The sequence below is a fragment of the Aythya marila genome (genome assembly GCF_965140915.1).
Source record: "Aythya marila genome assembly, chromosome: 2".
NCBI classification, from domain to species: Eukaryota; Metazoa; Chordata; class Aves; order Anseriformes; family Anatidae; genus Aythya; species Aythya marila.
The window spans coordinates 122,887,624-122,895,903 of NC_139043.1; the positions used below are offsets into that span (position 1 = coordinate 122,887,624).

Sequence of the window (8,280 nt, forward strand, 5' to 3'; positions counted from 1 at the left end):
AATACATGACAGTTTCATAGGTTAAATACTATCTTTAAAATACTACTAATAAAGTCTTTCTTTTTAAGTAAGTCTTAAATTGTACATAAACCGGTGACAAGCTTCATGTATCCAAACACATGGTATATTCCAGATTTATACTTCTAATTAAACTAGATTATCAGTGAGGAAAACTGATAAACGCTGCACACTGAAGTTACCTATTATTCCTTGTTTTCCTTTCTCAAGGAAATAAAAAGTTTCTGAAATAAAAAGTGAAAGCAACCCTGGAACAAGGCATTGCTAGTACCTATTCCCCTGCAAATCACACCCACAAGAATCAGAAGGTTCTTGGGATGCCCCTGAAAACTGAAGAGAAACTACCCTTGCACAAAGCCAGCTTTCACAGTAATATACCTTTATTGGTGGTGCTCAAAGACCTATATGTAGGCCTTTTTCTGAGGCCTATATGATGAAAGAGCCTCTGCCCTAAACAGTGCACAAATTATGACTTACATTTATGATATAAAAATCATAAAAATGATTTAAATTATGATATAAACATGGAATATATCATAGTAACTATTCTGCACACTTGTAGCTTTCCAACACCACCATTCAATCTTCCATAGAATGGAGTGTGAAAGAAAACTTTAAAAAGGCAAACATAATAACTAAGTGCAACTGATAAGGCCCAAAATAACATCCCATGACTTCAAACCACTTCACATATTTATTTTCCATTCTTTCACAATAATTTATTTTCTACAGTGCAAACAGACATCTGTATTGTAGCTACCTGTAGCAGTGTAAGATATGTTACCTTCTTGCCCCATAAAGACTACATTGTGAAGAGAACAAAATATCAACACTACAAGCTACGGTTTAGCTAAAAATAAGGGAGTGCAAGACAACCACTTTCAGACATACGTGCAATAGACCTTTATTTAATACATACAAGCTTAGTGAATATATTTTTTTTGATCACATACAGTCTTCAGATTCCCTCACTCCTATGCTAAGGAATGGTCTTTAAAGTAACATTATTGTCTGTTAACGCTAATTTCATGCAAAACCGTAGCAAAACATTCCATGGCCTCACTAGTAATGCAGTATCTTTGTATCAAAGCTGTGATCCTTAAAAAGGAAAGCTTTAAACTATGTTACTAGAGCTGCATTTTAGAGCCAGTAAAGTATCAACAGGTTGACTTAAAAATAAATAAATAAATAAATAAAATAAAGGCAACAAGTATCCTAGTTCTACTAAAACGAAATCACATAATCCTGGTTTTAAATTCAGATTTCTTCAAAAAAAAATATAAGTATGCAGACTTGACTTGAAGAAGTATTCTTCTTGAAACTGCAATTGAAATTAGATAATGCAACTTAAATTAGATAAAGTAAATAATGTATTCACCTGTATAAGCTCACAATCTTTCTACTCAAAGAAACTCTTCTAAGAAATTGCTAGGAAAGGAAGAGGACATCACTCGTTTCTCTGGAGACCAAGGTACAAATTTGTGTAAGGGCAGCAAGTGAAATTAGTTGAAGATAATTGCATTTATTTCTGGGAATAACCTCAGTGGTTGGTCTGCAAGCCCTGACATCACTTTAGAAACAGTAAAGGATGGAAACTGAAGAGCTGCCTGGCAAACTCAAAACAGGGTGGAAGGAGCGTAATGGAAAGTAATCTGCACTGTAAACCAGGTGATGTCTGAACTCTCACTTGCACAGGTATGAAAAGCATATGACCTTGACTTTTTTTTTTTTTAATTTGATTCTGTCACACAGATATGCAATGAATTTGTAAGTTTATAAACTACCTGCAATAAAAGTGTCAGTATACACTATCAAATTTATTCATAGGCAGAACTTCCTCCTTCCTCATAAAGTTTTCTTTTTAAATGCAATTTAGTACTTCCTACATAATCTGTGAGGTACAAATAAGTGACAAACTACATTGTTTTTAATTGGAGTAATTTTCTTCAAAATCCATTTGTAAGGCTCATTAGAGATCAATACTGACAGCAATGAAAAACTAAATCTGTTCACACACAGATGAATTACCACATGGACAGAATAGGATTCCATAATAATTCTGACCTAACAAGTAAAATGTTATTTCACTTTCCATCCCCATTCTTCAATCCCAGACTTTTCCACTGAGGCAGCCAATAAAGCAGCCAATTGTGATATGTCCACTATAAATCCTACCAAAGAGCAACAATATGTCTTACATAGCTCACTAAAAAAGCATCAAAATAGCAACACTCAGTCATCACTACATCAGATATATGATCTCACTATATCCAAGGATCCCCCCTCCCCCCCCCCCATAGAAGCTCACGTGACCTGTACTACCTGAGATTTATGGATAAATCAACATTTTTGGTAAATATCTTTAATTTGTCCCTGCCCTTTCATTAATACATTAATGCTTCCCTTATATTTTGCTAAAATAGTCCATGTTATATTATCCTTTCTAAATAAGAAGTAACTTCAGGTTAAAAAAAAAAAAAAAAGGAAAAATGTAAATTAGGATTTGCAGAGAGGGCACTGCATCTTACCTGTAAAAAGCAGAGGCATATTACAAAAAGGCTCCTGAAAAATCTAATCATAGCGCACTCACTGAAAGAGTGAGATTTACTATCAGTCATAGCTGTGAAAATGAGAGCAAAGAAAGAATAATATATGCCAGTAACTGTATTAATGGGAGATTGTTATGGAAGCCATTTAAGGAAATGCAAGGCTTGGAATGGTATAATGATGCAGCTGCAGAAGAAAAAAAAAGTGTGTATTGTTAATGTGTTGTTGTATAGCTTTAGACATTTAAATTAATGAACTAATTTCAAACTTCAAAAAGCCAAGCACCCCAGTGACCATACACTTTCTGTAGGAATTGTGCCTGTATTATTTCCATAAAACTAAGTAAAATTTCTATTGCACTTAACTTGAATAACATTTTATTTCCATAGAACAAGATTGAAAAATCATAAATATTAACAAAATGTAATGCAGTGAATCCACCACATTCAAGACGTATTTTTTGAGCTATTCATCAACCCAAAGTAATTTTATAAAGCAGCAAAAGTATTCTAAATGCTCAGGAGAGGAAACACTGTTCTAGGTAATAAGTAAATGTAGGACTGAGCAGAAGAAAATGAATTTCTTCCACTCAGTATTAACATGAATTTACATAATGAAAAAAAAAAAAAAAACTATTTCTGAATACTCACATCACTACACTGACAAAATTGGTTTGTTTTGGATTTTTTGTTTGTTTGCTTAAGCCCTTATTTAAAAATACACCATGATGATTTGTGGTGTTGTTTTTTGTTTGTTTGTTTTAGCTTGGATTTTTATTTTATTTTTAAATGCTGCACCCTAAATTGATTGAACTACACAAGCTGTCATTTTCCATGTCCCATTTCTACTTGGTATATTTTGAAGAGGCTAAGCTACTGAATCATTAAAAATAGGGAGTGTTTGCATAATGCAAATACTGCTGACAAACTATTAGCCTCAGAACCAGTAAGCTGCTTTAGTAATATGTAACCACTGATGTAACATTACAAATTATTCTAACTACTCGAAGTTACCATTTCACCTATATGCACGCCTGTTCAAACTGCAACTCCAACACAGAGCAGGATTCCTTGTGTTTCGTGTCTCCCCTGAAATCTTAAAAATATTATCAAAATGCTATCTATAACAAATATGTGAAGCGCATGTTATCTAAGCTCAATTACCCTGACGGGTAAAAGTCAAAGAATACTTCTGTAAGGTTTAAATTCCCAGGAGAAGAAAAGCTCAGCTCCTGTCTGCAAGCACACAATGGAATCACAGCTGACGATGCACATCTTTTTCTGGATGTCTCCATATGCTCAGGAGGGTTCCCCCCCCCCAGTCCCTCCCTGTTTCTCCCTCTCCGCCTCCCTTGCTCTCAGCATTACATTGACAGATTTGTCTTTATCTGCCACCAGGAGCATGAGAATGTTTTAACAACTAACACAAATAAAGTAGTGCACTGAACTTCACCTTATTTAAAAATAAAAATAAGGGATCCTGCCAGAGTAGCCATCTGTAACTAAATTAGCTAATAGTAGAAAGCGAGTGCATGAATGGATGCTGTAATATAGCTTCTACAAAGTAAATATCAACATTACTCTGTCCTTAGCTTAAAATGCTAAGTCACACACCAGGGTCTATACCGTGCAACAACACATCTCACCTTTGGCCTCAGAAGCCAGAAGCCAAACACAGAAATAAAAGAATACTGAACGTTTTAATGTAGGTAAGAATTCTGAAGAAAACGCATTAATTCATTAAATACTTTATACGTACTTGAATACAAATTGCATTGTTTAGAGAGGCTAAGCACAGCAAACATACAAAAAATGAATGTGGCAGAAACAGCATTAGCTCAGTATTGCCTTTCTTCAGTGCACAATCTATTAGTACTGAGCAGACAAAGAGAGTTACATTTATACTTGAATTTGGCACCAGTCTCACGCTCAGCTTTTTCTCTTCAATGGGCTGACAGCATCCTCAAGGCTTTAAGTATCACAAGCCTCTGCAATTTCCACAATTCCCATTTCAGGTGCTACCAAAACTCAGGCTCAATGTTGATCCCCAGATTTTGCCAATAAGACAGTGACATCAGCAACAAAGGGAAGGGCCAGAAGACTGTGGGTATTGTAGTAGCAGCTGTCTTTCCCAATGACTTTGTTCTTCCTGCTGAAAAAACCTGTGCTCTCTGCAGATGGACTAGCTCTTACTCTCTTTCAACGATGGAGGGAAGTGTTGAACATCAACACTTTCATTCTCATGACAGAGCCTTGCAGACTTACAGTGAGCAAGCTGTAACCTAAAGGATTATAAAAACACAATTATTCTTAAATAATTAATCTTGACTTCATGGCTCCAGTTTAATACAATACACTACTTCCTATGTGAACAAATCCCTAATATTTTCCCATTTTTGTCCAAGGGGAACAATCTTTGAACATTTTCACTCTCAAATGATGTAGCTATGGTTTAAGAGCTTAAAACTGATTTGTTTTATTCCAACAGTATCATTCTTGATAGAAATAATGTATTCCTTCCTCAAATGTCTTGAGTTTCAAATATAGCACTGACACCACCAGGACACACAAAGAGGAACATAAGAGCTACACATCTTGCAAAAAAGCATCTTCAGAAACTACAGAGATACTCATGAAGTATCAATGTAGTATACGGATCCTTTTGCTAGTAAAGACCACAAGCTTGAGAAAATATGAAGTTGAGAAACCTTCAGCTTTTATGCAAAATGAAAGAAGCTGCTGGCTGAAAAAAAAAAGACATGATTACACCACCTTTGTCAGGCATTTATTGCATAATGCTCACCAAAATGAGATACAAACATTGTAAAAATTACACGATTCTTCAAATACTTGTATGACATTTAGGATCAACTGTTCTTTTTAAAACTGTTCTGAGTATTTCTGAGGGTTGATTCCATGACTATTTTGCTCAAGACCCCAGATCACAAACGGACATTAAGCTTATCATAGTACCTTTATAAACTTAGGGAAGAACCTGGGGAGGGCAAGGGGGCAAATTTACATCTTTTATCTCCTGGGACACAGTGGAGCCAACTTCTGTGTTCCAGTGTAATACAGCTACTTGAGGGCTATATTAGAAATGTCAAAGTAAGGAACATAAATGCATGGGTGTCCACACATGCCTGCAAACATAGATGTATGTGCAAATTTGCATGAGCCTGATGTACCCTATTTATGACGCCACTGCTGATGTAAACAAGCAAGTGTTCTGAAAACTACGTAGGAGGTGCAGTACCTACACAATCTGTGGTAAAACGGCCAATTTTCATTCACAGGGGTCCTACACTTTTCATAAGGGAACAAGAGCCCCGCTTTGGGGAATAACAGCTTAAATGTGAGGCTCTCGAGGGCGCCCAACGCTGCCATTTCTCTGCGAGCACCCAGCACAGTGGATCAGGAGCTCCCCCTGCCCAGGCGGCCTCTCAGAGGGATCCCCCAGGAGAGGAGCCCACCAGGTGGCCCAACACTGCTATCAGGTTGTAAGGAGCGAGGAAATTAACCGGCCAGAGTTGACTTTATACTTCAGTAGGTAAAAACCCAAAGGGATGAGAACAAATGACTGCTGCCAGGCACAATGGCAGCGAAGTAAGAACAGCAACAAGAAATGCTTTAAGTAAAAAGAGTGGCAGCCTTAAACTGCCTACTTATTTACAGTGGCAATAGAGCTTTGCTGTAACTGTCATAGCCAGACACAATACGCTGAGCTCAAACTAGTCTTAAACAGCATAAAAATATTGCAGGAAGCAGGTGAATAGGCTTTATAACCGAACCGACTACCCCGAAATAAAATAAAAGCGTAAGGAGAAAACCCAGCAATCGATTACTGCCCAACAAGCAAGCCGGCCTCCTTTCACAAGGAGGCTGCTTCCTGGCTAAATTACAAGTGCATTCAGACAGCGGGCTGCACACACACACACACTTCAGGCACAAGTAGCGAGGGTGAGACCAGCTCGGACCCCGCGGCTCCGGTTACACCGCGGTTACTCCGCGGTTACTCCGCGCCCGGCGGCCCCCGAGGAGCGCGGCGGCAGCGGGGGGCCCGCAGCGCCCCCGCGCTGCGCGGAGGGAGGAGGGCTTGGGGCACCTCTCCCCCCTCGCCCCAAAAGCCTGGGGCCCCGCTCCCGGCGCCGCCGCCCCCCCGTCCTTGCAGCCCCGCGGTGAGCGCGGCGCCGCCCGCCCCGCCCGCACGGGGACCCCGCGCCCAGCCGGCTGCCATCCCTCCTCCTCCTCCTCCTCGTCCTCCCCGCCCCGCGCACACACGCAGCCACACGGCACTGCGGCGGCCGGGCCCCCACCCCACCCACCCCTCCCGGGAGGCGCCGGCGGCCGCCCCGGGGCTGCGCGAACGCGGAGCCTCCGCGGCTCGGCTCGGCTCGGCCCGGCCCCGGCTCGGCTCGCCCGGCCCGGCGCGCACACGCAGGCGCAACCCCCGCGCAGAAAGTTCGCAGAAGTTGCCCGCTTTGCCCCCTCCTTCCCCCCAGCACGCCCCGGCCCACCGGGAAGGGCAGAGGGCACCTGGAGGAGCCGAGCAGAGCCGAGCCGGGATGGGAAGGGAAAAGGGAAGCGGGGTGGGAGGGGGCGTAAGGGGAACGGAGCGGCCCCCAGCCGTTGTCAGCCGGGGGAAGGGGAGGGGGCGAACACCGCCCTGCTCCCCAAATCAGCCCTTTTGTCAGCGGGGAGGGAGAGACCCTCCCTGCAAGTTTCCCGTGCGAGGAGAGGGGGGGATCCTAAACACCCCTCCGAAACCCCCCCTCCGAGCCCCGCTCTGCCCCATGCCCTCCCCCGGCGGATGCCCGCGCCCCCCCGCGGCGCCCCCTGCCTTCCCCCCACTTTCTCCCCCCGGCAGCCGCGGGGAGGCGGCTCCCCACCTCCGGCCGGCCTGGCCGCAGCAAAGCGACCCCCCCCCGGCCCGGCGGCGGCAGGGTGCGGTGCATGCACCCCCCGACCACCCCCCCCAACAACAGGGAGGGGGGTGCGTCCCGGGGCAGTACCCACCCTCCCCCCCCAAAAAAGGGGGGTGTGCGCGCACGATGCCCCTTCGAGGGGCAGCCCCGCAGCCCCTCTTCCCCTCCACCTCCCCGCCGAGGGGGCCGCGACCCCCGCCCGGTGCCTCCCCCCCCCCCCCGGCTCCCCTCGGCCGGCGTCAGCGCGGGGGCAGCCGCCCGCCAACGCCGCCCCTCCGCGGCCCCGGGCGGCCCCCGGTGCCCGTCGGGGAGGCGTGGGGGGGCCCGGGGCACACCCCCCCCGCCGAGCACGGGGCCGAGGGGGGCGTGCGGGAGCCGGTACCGGGGTCAGCGGCGTCCCCCGCGGCCGCCGGCGGCGCTGACCTTCGCTTTGTAAGCCGAAGCTGAAGCTGGGGCTGCGGCCGCCATGTTCCCGTTTTAATAACTGCCTGCTTGTTTATTTCAATGCAGAGACCCTCCCACCACTCGCCCTCCTCCTCCTCCTCCTCCTCCCCTCCTTCTTCTACCCAGAGGAGGGCTGGACGGGGAGGAGGCGGGGGGAGGCACAAGGCACTCCCCCCCCCTGCCCCCGGGCACAGCGGCAGCGGCCGGGCCCCGCGCTGGGGGAGGCCGAGCCGAGCCGAGCCGATCCCAGCCGGGCTGGGTGGCACCGAGGCGCCGCCACCCCCGGCCGATGTCCCCCCGGGCCGCGGGGCCGTCCCGCTGCCCGCCCCCGGGGACAATGGCAGCCC

The 8,280-nt window shown here is 45.5% G+C and overlaps 1 protein-coding gene across 5 annotated transcripts in view; it reads right to left on the bottom strand.

Moving 5' to 3' along the window:
- Window positions 1-7,978, bottom strand: part of NCOA2 (nuclear receptor coactivator 2) — a 197,485-nt gene extending 189,507 nt beyond the window's left edge. For 3 of the 5 annotated variants that reach the window (XM_082753629.1, XM_082753633.1, XM_082753631.1), the window contains exon 1: window positions 7,913-7,978. The gene's annotated coding sequence lies outside the window, so the exon portion shown is untranslated. Of the gene's footprint in view, window positions 1-7,871; window positions 7,890-7,912 lie in introns of those variants that run through there. The other 2 variants (XM_082753632.1, XM_082753630.1) reach the window with 2 other exon arrangements.
- Between the last annotated feature and the right edge of the window lie 302 nt (window positions 7,979-8,280).